At 38.6% G+C, this 17,126-nt stretch overlaps 1 protein-coding gene across 11 annotated transcripts in view; it reads right to left on the reverse strand.

Moving 5' to 3' along the window:
* Positions 1–16,275, reverse strand: part of ALPK1 (alpha kinase 1) — a 146,251-nt gene extending 129,976 nt beyond the window's left edge. For all 11 annotated transcript variants that reach the window (XM_023548592.2, XM_023548584.2, XM_023548589.2 and 8 more), the window contains exon 1: positions 16,102–16,275. The gene's annotated coding sequence lies outside the window, so the exon portion shown is untranslated. The remainder of the gene's footprint in view (positions 1–16,101) is intronic.
* Between the last annotated feature and the right edge of the window lie 851 nt (positions 16,276–17,126).

Here is a 17,126-nt window from a genome sequence, read left to right on the forward strand (position 1 = left end):
ACCTCCTGCTGCAGTCAGAGATACTCAGGGGTCGGTTCTCAACCACCTGCCTTGTTCAGAACGTGACGCCCTGCTGCAACCAGATACTGGTACCTACACAAATCACCCCTGCCCCTCTAAGACTGTAGGACAGAGCCTGTACCACATACTCAATGATCAGCTACCTGAACACCTGAGCTGAATTCATACAAGAAAAGTGAATGGACTCCTAGACTGATATACCTGATAACAGCTCTAGCCATCTGGGGACAGGATGTCAGAGCTTCAAAGGTGAAAATGATCAAGCTAGCTCACTCAAACAACCCATTTGGGCATATCAAAACAAAACAAAGCAAGAAGAAATGACACAGTAAGCAAACATAAACTAATACAATAACTTATAGATGGCTCGGAGACAACAGTCAATATCAAGTCACATAAAGAAACAGATAATGATTGCCTCAACAAGCTCTCAAAACAAAGAATCCAGGGATCTTCCAGATGAAAGTGCATTCCTGGAGTTACCAGAGCCAGAATACAGAAGTTTAATATACAGAAACCTTCAAGACATCAGGAAGGAAATGAGGCAATATGCAGAACAAGCCAAGGAACACACAGATAAAGCAATTGAAGAAATTACAAAGATTATTCAGGAACATAGTGAAAAATTTAATGAGCTGGAAAAATCCATAGACAGACAGAAATCAGAAATTCAGAAGATTAACAATAAAATTACAGGAGTAGACAACTCAATAGAAAGTCAGAGGAGCAGAATTGAGCAAGTAGAAGCCAGAATTTCTGAACTTGAAGATAAATCACTTGGCACTAATATATTTGAAGAAAAATCAGATTAAAAGAATTTAAAAAAGTGAAGAAAACTTAAGAATCATGTGGGACCCTATCAAGAGAAATAATCTACAAGTGATTGGAGTACCAGAACAGGGAGGGATAACAGAGAATACAGAGAGAATTGTTGAAGATTTGTTGGCAGAAAAATTCCCTGATATCATGAAAGATGAGAAGATATCTATCCAAAATGCTCATCGAACTCCACATAAGGTAGATCTTAAAAGAAAGTCACCAAGACATATTATAATCAAACTTGCCAAAACCAAAGATAAAGAGAGAATTATAAGAGCAGCGAGAGATAAACGAAAAGTCACCTACAAAGGACAGGTAATAAGAATAAACTTGGACTACTTGGCAGAAACCATGTAGGCAAGAGGGCAATAGGATGACATGTTTACAAAACTGAAGGAAAAAAATTACCTGCTAAGAATCATATATCCATCAAAACTGCCTCTTAAATATAAAGGTGAAATTAAGACATTTCCAGATAAAAACAAGTTGAGGGATTTTGTAAAAACCAAACCAAAACTACAAGAAATACTAAAGGGAGTTCTTCGGTTAGAAAATCAATAATATCAGGTATCAACCTAAGACTAGAACACTGGGCAGAGCAACCAGAAGTCAACCCAGACAGGGAAATTCAAAAGAAAGAAAAAAAAATCAAAGCAAGATAAAAAAAAAAAAAAAAGCTAAAAACAGGGTAACAGCAATGTTATTATATAAAAGAAGACAACTTTAAAATAATAAAGAGGGACGAAGAAATGTAATCATACACCTTACATATGGAGAGGAAGATACGGTGATATAAAGAAATAAAAGTTAGGTCTAAATTTAGAAAAATAGGGGTAAATAATAAGGTAACCACAAAGGAGACAACCTATCCTACTCATCAAAATAAAATACAAGAAAAAAATAGAGACTAGCAGAAACAAAATCAACAACGAATATGAGGAGGGGACAATATATAAAGATAATCTCCTCAGCACATAAGTGGGAAAAAGAAACTGTCAACAACACACAAAAAAAGTCATCAAAATGATAGCACTAAATTCATACCTATCCATAATTCTGCTGAATGTAAATGGACTACATGCACCAATAAAGAGACAGAGAACGGCAGAATGGATTAAAAAACTTGATCCATCTATATGCTGCATACAAGAGACACACCTTAGATCTAGAGACACAAACAAACTAAAACTCAAAGGATGGAAAAAAATATATCAAGCAAACAACAATCAAAAAAGACCAGGAGTGGCAATATTAATTTCTGATAAAATACACTTTAAAGTTAAACCCATCATAAAGCATAAGGAAGGACATTATATAATGATTAAAGGGACACTATACCAAGAAGATATAACCATATTAAATACTTATGCACCAAATGACAGGGCTGCAAGATACATAAAATGAACTCCATCAGCATTGAAAAGTGAGATAGACAGCTCCACAATATCAGTAGGAGACTTCAACACACCACTTTCGGTGAAGGACAAAACATCCGGAAAGAAACTCAATAAAGACACGGAGGATCTAAATGCCACAAGCAACCAACTTCACCTCATAGACATATACAGAACACTCCACCCAACAGCAACCAAGTATACTTTCTTTTCTAGTACACATGGAACTGTCTCTAGAATAGACCACACATTAGGTCATAAAGCAAGCCTTAGCAGAATCTGAAACACTGAAATATTACAAAGCATCTTCTCTGACCATAAGGCAGTAAAAATGGAAATCAACAACAGAAAAATCAGGGACAAGGAGTCAAATACTTGAAAACCAAACAATACCCTGCTCAAAAAAGACTGGGTTATAGAAGACATTAAGGATGGAATAAAGAAATTAATAGAATCCAAATGAGAATGAAAACACTTCCTATCAGAACCTTTGGGACACAGCGAAAGCAGTGCTCAGAAGTCAATTTGTATCAATAAATGCACACATCAAAAAAGAAAAAAGGGCCAAAATCAAAGAATTATCCCTACAACTTGAACAAATAGAAAGAGAGTAACAAAAGAAACCCTCAGGCACCTGAAGAAAGCAAATAATAAAAACTAGAGCAGAACTAAATGAAATAGAAAACAGAAAAACAATTGAAAGAATTAACAAGACCAAAAGCTGGTTCTTTGAAAAAATCAACAAAATTGATAAACCACTGGCTAATCTGACAAAAGAAAAACAGGAGAGGAAGCAAATAACCCAAATAAGAAACGAGATGGGCGATATTACAACAGACCCAACTGAAATTAAAAGAATCATAGCAGATTACTATGAAAAATTGTACTCGAACAAATTTGAAAACCTAGAAGAAATGGATAATTTCCTAGAAACACACTAGCTACCTAAACTAACACAAACAGAGGTAGAACAACTAAATAGACTCATAATAAAAGAAGGGATTGAAAAGGTAATCGAAAAACTCCCAACAAAAAAAAGCCCTGGCCCGGATGGCTTCACTGCAGAGTTCTACCAAACTTTCAGAGAAGAGTTAACACCACTACTACTAAAGGTATTTCAGAGCATACAAAAAGATGGAATACTCCCCAACTCATTCTATGAAGCCAGCATAGCCCTGATACCAAAACCGGGTAAAGACACCACAAAAAAAGAAAATTACAGACCTATATCCCTCATGAACTTAGATGCAAAAATCCTCAAGAAAATTCTAGCCAATAGAATTCAACAACATATCAAAAAAATAATTCACCACAACCAAGTGGTATTCATACCAGGTATGCAGGGATGGTTCAACATTAGAAAAAAAATTAATGTAATCCACCATATAAATAAAACAAAAGACAATCACAGAATTTTACCAATTGATGCAGAAAAGGCATTTGACAAGTTCACCTATTCATGATAAAAACTCTCAGCAAAATAGGAATTGAAGGAAAATTCCTCAACATAATAAAGGGCATTTATACAAACCCAACAGCCAACATCATCCTAAATGCAGTGAGCCTGAAAGCATTCACCTTGAGAAAGGGAACCAGACAAGAATGCCCTTTACCACCACTCTTATTCAATATTGTGCTGGAGGTCCTAGACAGAACAATTAGGCTAGATAAAGAAATAAAGGGCATCCAGATTGGCAAGGAAGAAGTAAAAGTATCTCTATTTGGAGAAGACATGACCTTATACACAGAAAACCCTAAGGAATCCTGAAGAAAACTACTGAAACTAATAGAAGAGTCCAGCAGAGCTTCAGGACACAAGATAAACATACAAAAACCAGTTGGATTCCTCTACACCAACAAAAACAACATCAAAGAGGAAATCACCAAATCAATACCATTTACAGTAGCCCCCAAGAAGATAAAATACTTAGGAATAAATCTTGCCAGAGATGTAAAAGACTTATACAAAGAAAACTACAATACACTTCTGAAAGAAACCAAAAGAGACCTATATAAGTGGAAAAACATACCTTGCTCATGGATAGGAAGACTTTAACATTATAAAAATGGCTATTCTACCCAAAGCAATCTATACATTTAATGCAATTCCAATCCAAATTCCAAACACATTCTTTAATGAGATGGAGAAACAAATCACCAACTTCATATGGAAGGGAAAGAGGCCCTGGATAAGTAAAGCATTACTGAAAAAGAAGAACAAAGTGGGCAGGCTTACTCTACCTGATTTTAGAACCTATTATACCGCCACAGTAGTCAAAACAGCCTGGTACTGGTACAACAACAGATACATAGACCAATGGAACAGAATTGAGAATCCAGACATAAATCCATGTACATATCAGCAGTTGATATTTGACAAAGGCCCCAAAACAGTTAAATGGGGAAAAGACAGTCTTTTTAACAAATGATGCTGGCATAACTGGATATCCATCTGCAAAAAAAGGAAACAAGACCCATACCTCACTCCATCCACAAAAACGAGCTCAAAATTTACCAAAGACCTAAATATAAAACCTAAAATGATAAAGATCATGGAAGAAAAAATAGGGACAACGTTAGAAGCCCTAATATATGGCATAAACAGTATACAAAACATTACAAGGAATGCAGAAGAAAAACTAGATAACTGGGAGCTCCTAAAAATCAAACACTTATGCTCATCCAAAGGCTTCATCAAAACAGTAAAAAGATTACCTACAGGCTGGGAAAAAGTTTTTAGCTATGACATTTCCGATCAGCACCTGATCTCTGAAATCTACATGATATTGCAAAAACTCAACTGCAAAAAGACAACCCGATTAAAAAATGGGTAAAATATATGAACAGACACTTCACTAAAGAAGACATTCATATAGATAACAGATACATGAGGAAATGCTCACGATCATTAGCCATTGGAGAAATGCAAATCAAAACTACAGTGAGAAGTGAGATTCCATCTCATTCCAACAAGGCTGGCATTAATCCAAAAAACACAAAACAATAAATGCTGGAGAGGCTGTGGAGAGACTGGAATACTTACACACTGCTGGTGGGAATGTAAAGTGGTACAACCACTTTGCAAATCGATTTGGCATTTCCTTAAAAAGCTAGAAATAAAGCTACCATACAATCTAGCAATGCCACTCCTTGGAATATATCCTTGAGAAATAAGAGCCTTTACACGAACAAATATATGCACACCCATGTTCGTTGCAGCACTGTTTACAATAGCAAAAATATAGAAGTAACCAAGGTGCCCATCAAAAGACGAATGGATACATTATGGTATATTCACACAATGGAATACTATGCATTGATAAAGAACAGTGAAGAATCTGTGAAAGATTTCATAATATGGAGGAACCTGGAAGGCATTATGCTGAGTGAAATCAGTCAGTTGCAAAAGGGCAAATATTGTATAAGATCACTATTATAAGAACTTAAGAAATAGTTTAAACAGAGAAGAAAATATTCTTTGATGGTTAAGAGGGGGAAGGGGGGGTGGGAAAGGGATACTCACTAATTAGATAGTAGATAAGAACTACTTTAGGTGATGAGAAAGACAACACACATTACAGACGAGGTCAGCACAACTGGACTAAACCAAAAGCGAAGAAGTTTCCAGAAAAAACTGAATGCTTCAAAGGCCAGCGTAGCAGGGGCGGGGATTTGGGGACCATGGTTTCAGGGGACATCTAAGTCAATTGGCATAATAAAATCTACTAAGAAAACATTCTGTATCCCACCTTGGAGAGAGGTGTCTGGGGTCTTAAACGCTTAGCAAGAGGCCATCTAAGATGCATCGGTTGGTCTCCGCCCTCCTGGATTAAAGGAGAATGAAGAACACCAAGGACACAAGGTAATTACAAGCCTAACAGACAGAAAGGGCCACATAAACCAGAGACTACATCAGCCTGAGACCAGAAGAAATAGATGGTGCCTGGCTACAACCGATGACTGCCCTGACAGAGAATGCAACAGATAACCCCTGAGGGAGCAGGACAGCAGTGGGATGCAGACCCCAAATTCTCATAAAAGGACCGGAATTAATGGTTTGACTGAGACTAGAAGGACCCCAGTGGTCATGGCCCCCAGACCTTCTGTTGGCCCAGGACAGGAACCATTCCCAAAGCCAACTCTTCAGACAGGGATTGGGCTAGACAATGGGTTGGAGAGGGATGGTGGTGAGGAGTGAGATTCTTGGATCAGGTGGACACTTGAAACTATGTTGGCATCTCCTCCCTGGAGGGGAGAGGAGAGGGAAGAGGGGGTTAGAAGCTGGCGAAATGGACAAGAAAAGAGAGTAGAGGGAGGGAGCGGGGTGTCTCATTAGGGGGAGAGCAACTGGGAGTATGTAGGAAGGTGCATATAAGTTTTTGTGTCAGAGACTGACTTGATTTGTAAACTTTCACTTAAAGCACAATAAAAATTAACAAAAAAAAAAAAAAAAGGATGTCCTGAGAATAGATGGAAGAATGAGGAGCTTTTCCCTTATCTGTGTAGAGGCGGCAGTCACTATGGCACAGAATTAACAAGATAAGGGTGTTTCAGACTGATTCTGAGCTGTCCCAGCAAGCTGTGCCTTTAGACACCTAGACCTAGGGCCTGGTGTATGCCTACTGTTGTCTTGCCCACTAGAAAGGGGGTAGTTGAGGTGGCGCTGAATCTAGGATCAAGGGCTTCAAGTGTTTCTTTGATATAACTAGCCTGGGACTTTTTAAAAACATGCTTATCAATCATGATTCATGAACATTTTTCACTTATAATAGCCATTTGGGGTATGATTCAGAGAAGAAAATTATGGATAGTGATAAAGTTATCTTGGAAAATGATGACCTGAAGCATCCAACCTTTATTTTTAATTAGAGGTTAAGTTATTGTGAAGAAGAGACCAAACTAAAGCAAACATGATGAGGTTCTAAATTTATAAAAAAGAATGAAAATTAAGATTGGACAAGGCTTTTGTTGGTAGTTTTGAAGATTTCCTGATGTTTATTATGCACTTATGGAGTATAAAAAACCAAAAAAACAAATCTCTTGGCCATTAAGTCAATTTGGACTCATAGCAACGTATAGGACAAGAGCAGAACTGCCTCATAGGGTTTCCAAGGAGCAGCTGGTGGATTCAAACTGCCGATCTTTTGGTTAGCAGCTGAGCTCTTAACCACTGTGCCACCAGGGTTCCTAGTGGAGGACAGACTATAGTAAATATTTGTGCTGGGGTTAAGATTCTAAACAGTGCTTCCTGAGCATGCCAATAACACAGTACATTTTGAGGTATAAAGATATGACAAAATTGAATATAAGTTCAGTATGTGTAGACCTAAATTAATGAAACTAGGACATGTGAATCCATAAGAATGGGAAGCTCCTTAAAAGGCTACATGTGCATGTCAGATAAAGTTTTCATTCTTACCTCCTTTATTTTTGTCTTCAAAAGAAAATAAGGTGGGGGATTTTAAACAGACCCATATGAAATAAAAAGGATCATAATAGAGTATTATGAAAAACTATACTCCAACAAATTTGAAAACCTGGAGGAACTGGACAAATTTCTAGAAACACACTATCTACCCAGAAGAACACAAAATGATGTTGAAAATCTGAACAGACCCATAACAAGAGAAGAGTTTGAAATGGTAATAAGAAAAACTCCCAACAACAACAACAAAAAAGCCCTGGCACAGATGGCTTCACTGGAGAATTCTACCAAACATTCAGAAAAGAGCCTATGTCAGTACTACTCAAACTATTTCAGAATATAGAAAAGCAAACAATACTTCCAAATTCATTCTATGAAGCCAGCATAACCCTGATACCAAAACCAGGCAAAGACACCACACAAAAAAAGAAAATTACAAACGAATATCGCTCATGAATATGGATGCAAAAATTCTCAACAAAATTCTAGCAATAAAATTAAGCATCATATAAAAAAAATACACCACAATCAAGTAGGATTCATGCCAGGTATGCAAGGACGGTTCAACATTAGAAAATCAATCAACATAATGCAACACTTATATAAAAGGAAAGAAAAGAATCACATGATCAGCTCAATTGATGCAGAAAGGGCATTTGACAAAGTCCAACATCCATTCCTCATAAAAACTCTCAATAAAATAGGTATAGAACGGAAAATTCACAACACAATAAATGGCATCTATGCAAAACCAAAGGCCAACATCATTCTTAATGTAGAGATGCTAAAAACAGTCCCCTTGAGAACAGGAACAAGAGAAGAATACCCTGTAACACCACTCCTGTTTAACACTGTGCTGGAAGTCCTAGCTAGAGCAATAAAGCAAGAAAAAGAAATAAAGGGCATCCAAATTGGTAATGAAGAAGTTAAACTGTCCCTCTTTGTGGATAATATGATACTATACATAGAAAACCCAAAAGACTCTATGAGAAAATTACTGGAACTAATAGAAAGATTCAGCAGATAGCAGGATTCAAGATACACATACAAAAATCAGTTGGATTCCTATACACCAATAGAGAGAGTGATGAAACGGAAATCAGGAAAACAATACCATTTGTAATAAAAATGGTATTGCCAAAACTCACTGCCATCTCACTGCCATCAAGTCAATTCCGACTCATAGCGACCCTATAGGACAGAGTAGAACTGCCTGATAGAGTTTCCAAGGAGCGCCTGGCAAATTCGAACTGCCGACCTCTTGGTTAGCAGCCGTAGCACTTAACCACTATGCCACCAGGGTTTCTACCATTTTTAATAGCACCTAAAAAAATAAAATACTTAGGAATAAATCTAACCTGGGATGTAAAAGACCTATACAAAGAAAACTACAAAACACTACTGCAGTAAACCAAAAGAGATCCAAATAAATGGAAAAACATACCACGCTCATGGATAGGTAGACTCAACATTGTGAAAATGACCATTCTACCCAAAGCAATTAACAAACACAAAGCAATCCCGACCCAAATACCAATAACATTCTTTAAAGAGATGGAAAAAGTTATCATTAACTTTATATGGAAAGGGAAGAAGCCCCCGATAAGTAAAGCACTATTGAAGAAGAAGAATAAAGTAGGAGGACTCGCACTACCTGACCTCAGAACCTACTATTCAGCTATGGTAGTCAAAACAGGCTGATACTGCTACAACTGCAGATACATTGACCAATGGAACAGAATTGAGAACCCAGATGTAAATCCATCTACCTATGGTCACCTGATCTTCGACAAGGGCCTTAAGTACATCAAATGGGGAAAAGACAGTCTTTTTAACAAATGGTGCTGGCAAAACTGGATGTCCCTATGCAAAAAAAATGAAACAGGACCCATATCTCACACCATACACAAAAACTAATTCAAAATGGATCAAAGACCTAAATTATAAAGCCAAAAACTATGAAGTTCATAGAAGAAAAAATAGGGTCAACACTAGAGGCCCTAATACGCAGCATTAACAGACTACAAACCACAAGCAACAACACACAAACTCCAAAAGATAAGCTAGACAACTGGGATCTTCTGATAATTAAACACTTATGCTCATCAAAAGACTTCACCAAAAGAGTAAAAAGAGAACCTACAGACTGGGGGAAAAATTTTTGGCTATTACAAATCCAACAAAGGTCTAAACTCTAAAATCTACAAGAAAATCCAACACCTCTACAACAAAAAGACAAATAATCCAATCAAAAAGTGGGCAAAAGAAATGAACAGACACTTCACCAAAGAAGACATTCAAGTGGCCAACAGACACATGAGGAAATGCTTGCGATCACTAGCCATTAGGGAAATGCAGATCAAAACTGCAATGAGATACCATCTCACCCCGGCATTACTGGCACGAATCAATAAAACAGGAAACAGCAAATGTTGGAGATGCTGTGGGGAAATTGGAACTCTTATGCACTGCTGGTGGAAATGCAAAATGATACAACCATTTTGGAAGACAATACGGCGCTTCCTTAGAAAGCTAGAAATGGAAATACCATATGATCCAGCAATCCCACTCCTAGGAATGTATCCTAGAGAAATAAGAGTCATCACTCGAATAGACACACGCACACCCATGTTCACTGCAGCACTGTACACAAAAGATGGAAACAACCTAGATGCCCATCAACAGATGAATGGATGAACAAACTGTGGAACATACTGACCACAGAGTATTATGCAACCATAAAGAACAACAATGAATCTGTGAAGCAACTCATAACATGGATGAATCTGGAGGGCAATATGCTGAGTGAAAGAAGTCAATCACAAAAGGACAAATATTGTATGAGACCACTATTGTAAAAACTCATGAAAAGGTTTACACACAAAAAGAAGCAATCTTTGATGGTTACAAGAGAGGGGAGGGGTGGAGATAGAAAAACACTAAATAGAGAATAGATGGGTAGTAGCTTTGGTGAAGGGTAAGACAGTACACAGTACTGGGAAAGCCAGCACAACTTATATAAGGCAAGGTCATGGAAGCTCCGTAGATACATCCAAACTCCCTGAGGGACAGAATTGCCAGGCTGAGGGCTGTGGGGACCGTGGTCTCGGGGAACTTTTAGCTCAATTGGTATATGATAGTTCATAAAGAATATGTTCTACATTCAACTTTGGTGAGTAGCGTCTTAAAAGCCTATGCGCGGCCATCTTTGATGCTCCACTGGTATCACCCCTTCGGGAGCAAGGAAGAATGAAGAAAACTAAAGATACAAGGGAAAGATCAGTCCAAAGGACTAATGGACCATAACTACCACGGCCTCCACCAGACTGAGTCCAGTACAACTAGATGGTGCCCGGCTACCACTGACTGCTCTGACAGGGATCACAGTAGAAGGTCCCAGACAGAGGCGGAGAAAAATGTAGAACAAAATTCTAGCTCAAAAAGAAAGACCAGACTCACTGGCCTGACAGAGACTGGAGAGACCCTGAAAGTATGGCCCCCAGACACCCTATCAGCTCAGTAATGAAGTTACTCCTGAGGTTCACCCTTCAGCCAGACTGGACAGGCCCATAAAGCAAAATGAGACTAACGGGGCACACCAGCCCTGGGGCAAGGGTTAGAAGGCAGGAGGGGACAGGAAAGCTGGTAATAGGGAACCTAAGGTTGAGAAGGGAGAGTGTTGACATGTTTTGGGGTGGCTAAGCAAAGTTATAAAACAACATATGTACCAAATATATGCACGGTTTAATGAGAAACTAGTTTGTTCTGTAAACCTTCATCTGACCATAAAACCAAACCTATTGCCGTTGAGTCGATTCCAACTCATAGTGACCCTGTAGGACAGAGTAGAGCTGCCCCATACAGGTTCCAAGGAGCGCCTGCTGGATTTGAACTGCTGACCTTTTGGTTAAGAGCTGTAGCTCTTAACCACTTCACCAGCAGTAAAAGCTATGGCTGATACTGAAGCAATCAACATACACACAAATGAACTAATAGTGTTTCCTAGCTGTAAGACTCAGTCCCCAGTTTCTGAAATACTGGCAACAGGGTTTCTTTGGAAAGATGGAATTTTAGAGTTGACGGGGCCTTGAGAGACCATCAAGAAACCTGTTGCTTTACTGACATGGAAGCTGAAACCCAGAGGAGTAACAGATTTGCCCAGTCCATCAGCTGGTAAGGGATGGAGCCACGTATACAGCTAATGCCACCTGTCTACCACACAAAAACACGGCACGCTCGCCTTAAGTTGTTTTTCTGGTAGTAATGAAAAGTGGCCGTGAGTCATCTGTACCTCCTCGCTGGGTCCCCCTGTGCAATCTAACTAACTAGACATCTAGGTTTACTGCTTTGTCTTTTTTATTTGCGTTGTTTGTATTCTATATTCAGCAAGAAGACACAAATTTGGAAAAAAAAAAAAAAGCTCATTGCGAAGGATTTATTTCAATAAGTAATGTTCAAGACCGACAAAAATCAAAATATTGGATATGTGGCTTGTACATTGTGAATTTTCTCCATATTTAGAATTATTTCCTCCCTAGGATGGATTCTTGGTTTAGTCTAGAAGCTCCTCTGAAACCCATCCACCATGGGTGACCCTGCTGGTATTTGAAGTACTGGTGGCATAGCTTCCAGCATCACAGCAACACACAACCCATCACAGTACAACGAACTGATAGAACAAGCCTATCTTGGAAGAAGTACAGCCCGAGTGCTCCTAATAATCGAGGATGGCAAGACTTTGTCTCACTTACTTTGAACATGCTATCAGGAGGGACTAATACCTGGAGAAGGACATCATGCTTGATAAAGTAGAGGGTCAGTGAGAAAAAGGAAAACCCTTAATGAAATGGATTGGCACAGTGGCTGCAACAATGGGCTCAAACATATCTCCTATTGTGAGAATGGCACAGGACAAAGCAATGTTTCGTTCTGTTATACACAGTGTCACTATGAGTCAGAACCATCTCAGTGGCACCCAATAACAACAACAGGATGGATTCCCAGGAATGAATTTCCTGAATATGACCATTTTTATGGCCCTTGGGACATTATGATACATTTAATGGCATTTGAGCCAGACAAGCAGTTCCTGAGAGGTGCAAATAGTTAACACGCTCCTCAGAAGAAAGGCCTGACGGTCTACTTCGGAAAAACCAGCCAACGAAAACCCTATGGAGCACAGTTATACTCTGACACACGGGGGGTCGTCATGAGTTGGAACTGACTCGACAGCCACTGGGTTCTGGTGGAACTAGGACGATGTTTAAGGACCCCTCAGCTCAGAGATGTCTGAGCCTCTATAAAAGGAACAATTTACTCTTTCTGTGATCCATATTTCGAAAAAAAATTGGCATCCCTTCAATTTTGTGACAAGTCATGTAGAAATGTGAAGCACTAGTTTGATAAAGCATTTTTCAAATATTGCATAGATGGGTAATTAGGAAATTCAGTATTATCAACTGAGCTCTGTAACCAAGACCCAGTGAAGTTCAAAGCTACTGCACTGGTTCAGAAAACTTCCACATCTTAAATATCCTAGTGCAGCATAGCCTAAACTTTAGGCCTTTACGCGCTACCTTCACAATTTTTGCCATATCTGCATGTCACCTGTAATATTATTTTAATGTGTTCCTAAAAATCAACAGTAAGTTCGCCCAGTTTTTTTCTTAAAGTTTTTCTAAGCAATAATATCCATAAAATCATAGATTTCATAGAAGAATTACATTTTTTAATTCGTGTTAAAATAAATACATAATTCAAAGTTTGGACTTGTGCCACCTAAAATCAGTGGTATGGGTATCGTAAAACGAAAACTGAAAACAAACCCACTGCCATCACGTCGATTTTGACACATGGTGACCCCACGTGACAGAGTAGAACTGCTCCATAGGGCTTTCTTGGCTATAATCTTTATGCAAGCAGATCACCAGGCCTTCTTTGGCAGCACCACTAGGTAGGTTCGAACTGGCACCATTTTGGTTAGCAGCCCATCACAAGCTGCTTGCGTGCGGGAAAACTGGATTAAAGTGTAAGTGATGTATAAACTATGATCATCTCTTTCTATTCTTCAGACATGGAAGAATAATAGTACCAGATGGTATTCTTACTCTTAAATCTATCTCTCCCACCAAAATAAAACCAAACCAAACCCATTACCGGCGAGTTGATTCTTATTCACAGCGACCCTATACCTTATAATCAGAGTAAATCATAGCACCCTGCAAAGTGATGTCACTGTCAATAACAAGAAAGAAAGACTTCTCCACTAGAGAGGCAACAAATATGATAAAAAAAATATGGAACGTGTTTACACCAAAAGTCTGAGTCCACATTCTTGTAAGAATTCTTCAACCCATAGATGCTTAAACTTTGAGAAAAGAAAAGCATTTACAACTAAAATTTTATCCCTAGAAGCCATCATTCTCTGAAGCAGATTAAGGGACATTAAAAGCAGTATATGTTTGTGTTCAGGGTAAAGGGGTCAATGGAATCCTTTTGGAATGCAAGGAGCCATGGAATTCCAGAAATATCTTGGAAATACACATTTATTCTTAAGGAAAGTTACAGATTCTAAACCCAAACCTCAATCACACAGCACTTACTTTTAGATTTGGGGAGTATTGTTAGGCCTGCTCCTCACCCAGTATTATTTTATATGAGATTTTATAACATTTATCATGACTTATAAGCGCTGGTGGTGCAGTGGTTAATTGATACAGCTGCTAACCAAAAGGTCAGCAGTTCGAATCCACCAGCTGTTCCTTGGATGCCCTATGGAGCAGTTCTACTCTGTACTATAGGATTGCTATGGGTCAGAATCACTGGACGGCAGCAGGTTTTTTTTTTTTTTTTTTTTGGTCATCATGACTTAGTCGTGGCTTTTCTTTAAAATATTTAAATACTTATTTTGAATATTTAAATATGTTTTCAGAAAATTTAAGTTAGATATTAGCTCCCTAATCATTCAAGAGAAAGATGCTATAAAATTCTGGTGTCTTCCTGGGGAAAGAACTTGGAGGATTCATGTCAGATTAAAAAAAAAATCTCTGACGTGAGGAGGAGAGAGGAAAGAAAGTAAATTACTTCTAGGATGATTTTAAATATTTTGTTTCCCTCGAGGCTGCTGGTTGGCGGAGTTGGAAAGGAGAAGGTGGGAAGAGAGATGTAAATTATTTTAGTCAGTGGATATAAAAGGTTTGAATTGGCATTTGTTTAGGTCTAGGGTTAAGCGCTTGGCTGCTAACCGAAAGGTTGAAAGTTTGAACCCGCAGGAGAAAGATCTGGTGATCTGCTTCCGTAAAGATTACAGCCTAAAAACCCTATGGGGCAGTTCTACTCTGTCATGTGGGATCTTTATGAGTCAAAACTGACTTGATGGCACCTAACAACAACAAAAATAATTTACACCCACGCCTACCCGAAGCCACACAAAACATACAGACATGTAATTTGCTGACACCACTAGAGTTGGGGGCCTACAGATTCTGTGGTACAATTCCAGTCGATTCCAACTCATAGCAACCTGACAGGACAAGGTAGAACTGCCCCATAGGGTTTCCAATGAGCTTTTGGTGGATTTGAACTGCTGACTTTTTGGTTAGCAGCCATAGCTCTTAACCACTGCTCCGCCAGGGTTCATCCCAAACAATTTTAATTTTTTTAATTTATGGTTTTCCGAAGTAATGTAGACCCTTAATTTCAAACACTAAAATTTCTTAGTGAAAGAAAGCAAAAAGGAATTTACTATTTCTAGATGTTTCCTCTTTTCACAATGTTTCTCCACACCCAGAATTCCCATCAGTTCTCCCTTATTTGAATAGTAAATTGTGGAGTCTTCTATCAGTTTCCTGGCATAATTACTGATGCCATCATAAAAGTGATAGGTATCTATTACATCACCTCTGTAATAAAAAAAAAAAAAGAAAAACACAAACCATTGCCATTGAGTCCAACCCAACTCATAGCGACCCTAAAGGACAGAGTAGAACTGCCCCACAGAGTTTCCAAGGAGCACCTGGTGGATTCGAACTTACCTTTGTACTCCAGGCAAAAATCCCAGTGTTAATTTTCAAATAAGGAATCCTGATTTCTTTAATGATTTCCTTAAACATTGTGGTTTACTGACAAATGAAGCCAGATGTTCACTAGCAGGGCTAAGGAGCTCTGTGACATGATGACTTTATTATGAAAACTATATAAATATGGTTCATTTTCTCCTTTTCATAATAACTGAAGCTTACTACTGTAGCCCTCCCTGTCTTACGCTCTTTCTGTGGAGTTTTTACCAGTGTAAATATTCTTAGAGCTGTAAAGTTATTTAAATGCACAAAAGGCCAACATTCATACAGCGATCTACAATTTAAGAAAACATTTCCTTATACATTATGCCATTTTTTTGTACCCAAATCCACTGAGTTTCGACATTTGAAAGCTGATACTCACCTTATCCAGAAGAAGAGGAAAAACGCTTTAAGACTGGCAAATCTAACTCTGAAAAAAAGTGATTTTGGTACAGCCTTCCTGAAATATACTGTTTCTCATAAACAGCCACGGTTTCAGGAAGTACTAATTTGAGAGAAAACAAAGCCTGTCACGGTCTCAGAGTGTGATTGTGTAATTCAACTCTGGGGCTTTTAGCAGTTGGCACTGTAAGACACACCCCTTTAGGAATTGCTTCGTCGAAAGGTATTCTGGGAGTTGTATTACTACAGAAATGGTCTTACTCTTAACAAAGTGCAAGAAAACTTAATTGGACTAAGTCAGAATGGAGACTCCCCAGCGAGCCAGTAAGAAACAATGAATATGGCTGAGTTTTATGTTATCAAAAAACAAACTACTGGCAGGGCTCCATTCGGTGCCCTATCTATGTTAGGAGTAGCGTGCAGAAGCCAGCTTGTTGTCACAGGGACACGTATATTACCTCATTATACAATGAATAAGGAGCCCCAGTGGAGCAGGGTTTAAAGAGCTTGGCTGCTAATGGGAAGGTCGGCAGTTCGAACCTACCAGCCGCTCGTGGGAGAAGGATGTGGCAGTCTGATTCTGAAAAGGTTAAGCCAAAACCAAACCAAACCCATGGCTTGGAGTCGATTCTGACCCATAGCGACCCTCTACAGCTTGGGAAATACTGTGAGAGAGTTCTACCCTGTCTTATAGGGTCCTACGGTTTCATTTTTTTGTTTCGTTTTAGAAAGAGCACTGATGTGTAAGACTGATCACTCATCTATAAAATTGGTTTATAGAACAAAATTTAAACCAGGGAGGGATTAAAGTGGTGGATAGATTAGAAGGCAAGACTGGAGTCAGGAAAATAAGCTAGAGGGATACTGCAATATTGTAGAGAGAGATAATGACTGGGCATAATTAATGAGAGTAATGGTGGACTAAAAAGGAAAAGAAATGAATATTTAGGAGAAAGGTTAACAGGACTGGGTAGGAGACATAGTAATACATAGGAGTAATAGACT

The sequence above is a fragment of the Loxodonta africana genome, chromosome 5, assembly GCF_030014295.1.
Source record: "Loxodonta africana isolate mLoxAfr1 chromosome 5, mLoxAfr1.hap2, whole genome shotgun sequence".
Classification (NCBI taxonomy): Eukaryota; Metazoa; Chordata; class Mammalia; order Proboscidea; family Elephantidae; genus Loxodonta; species Loxodonta africana.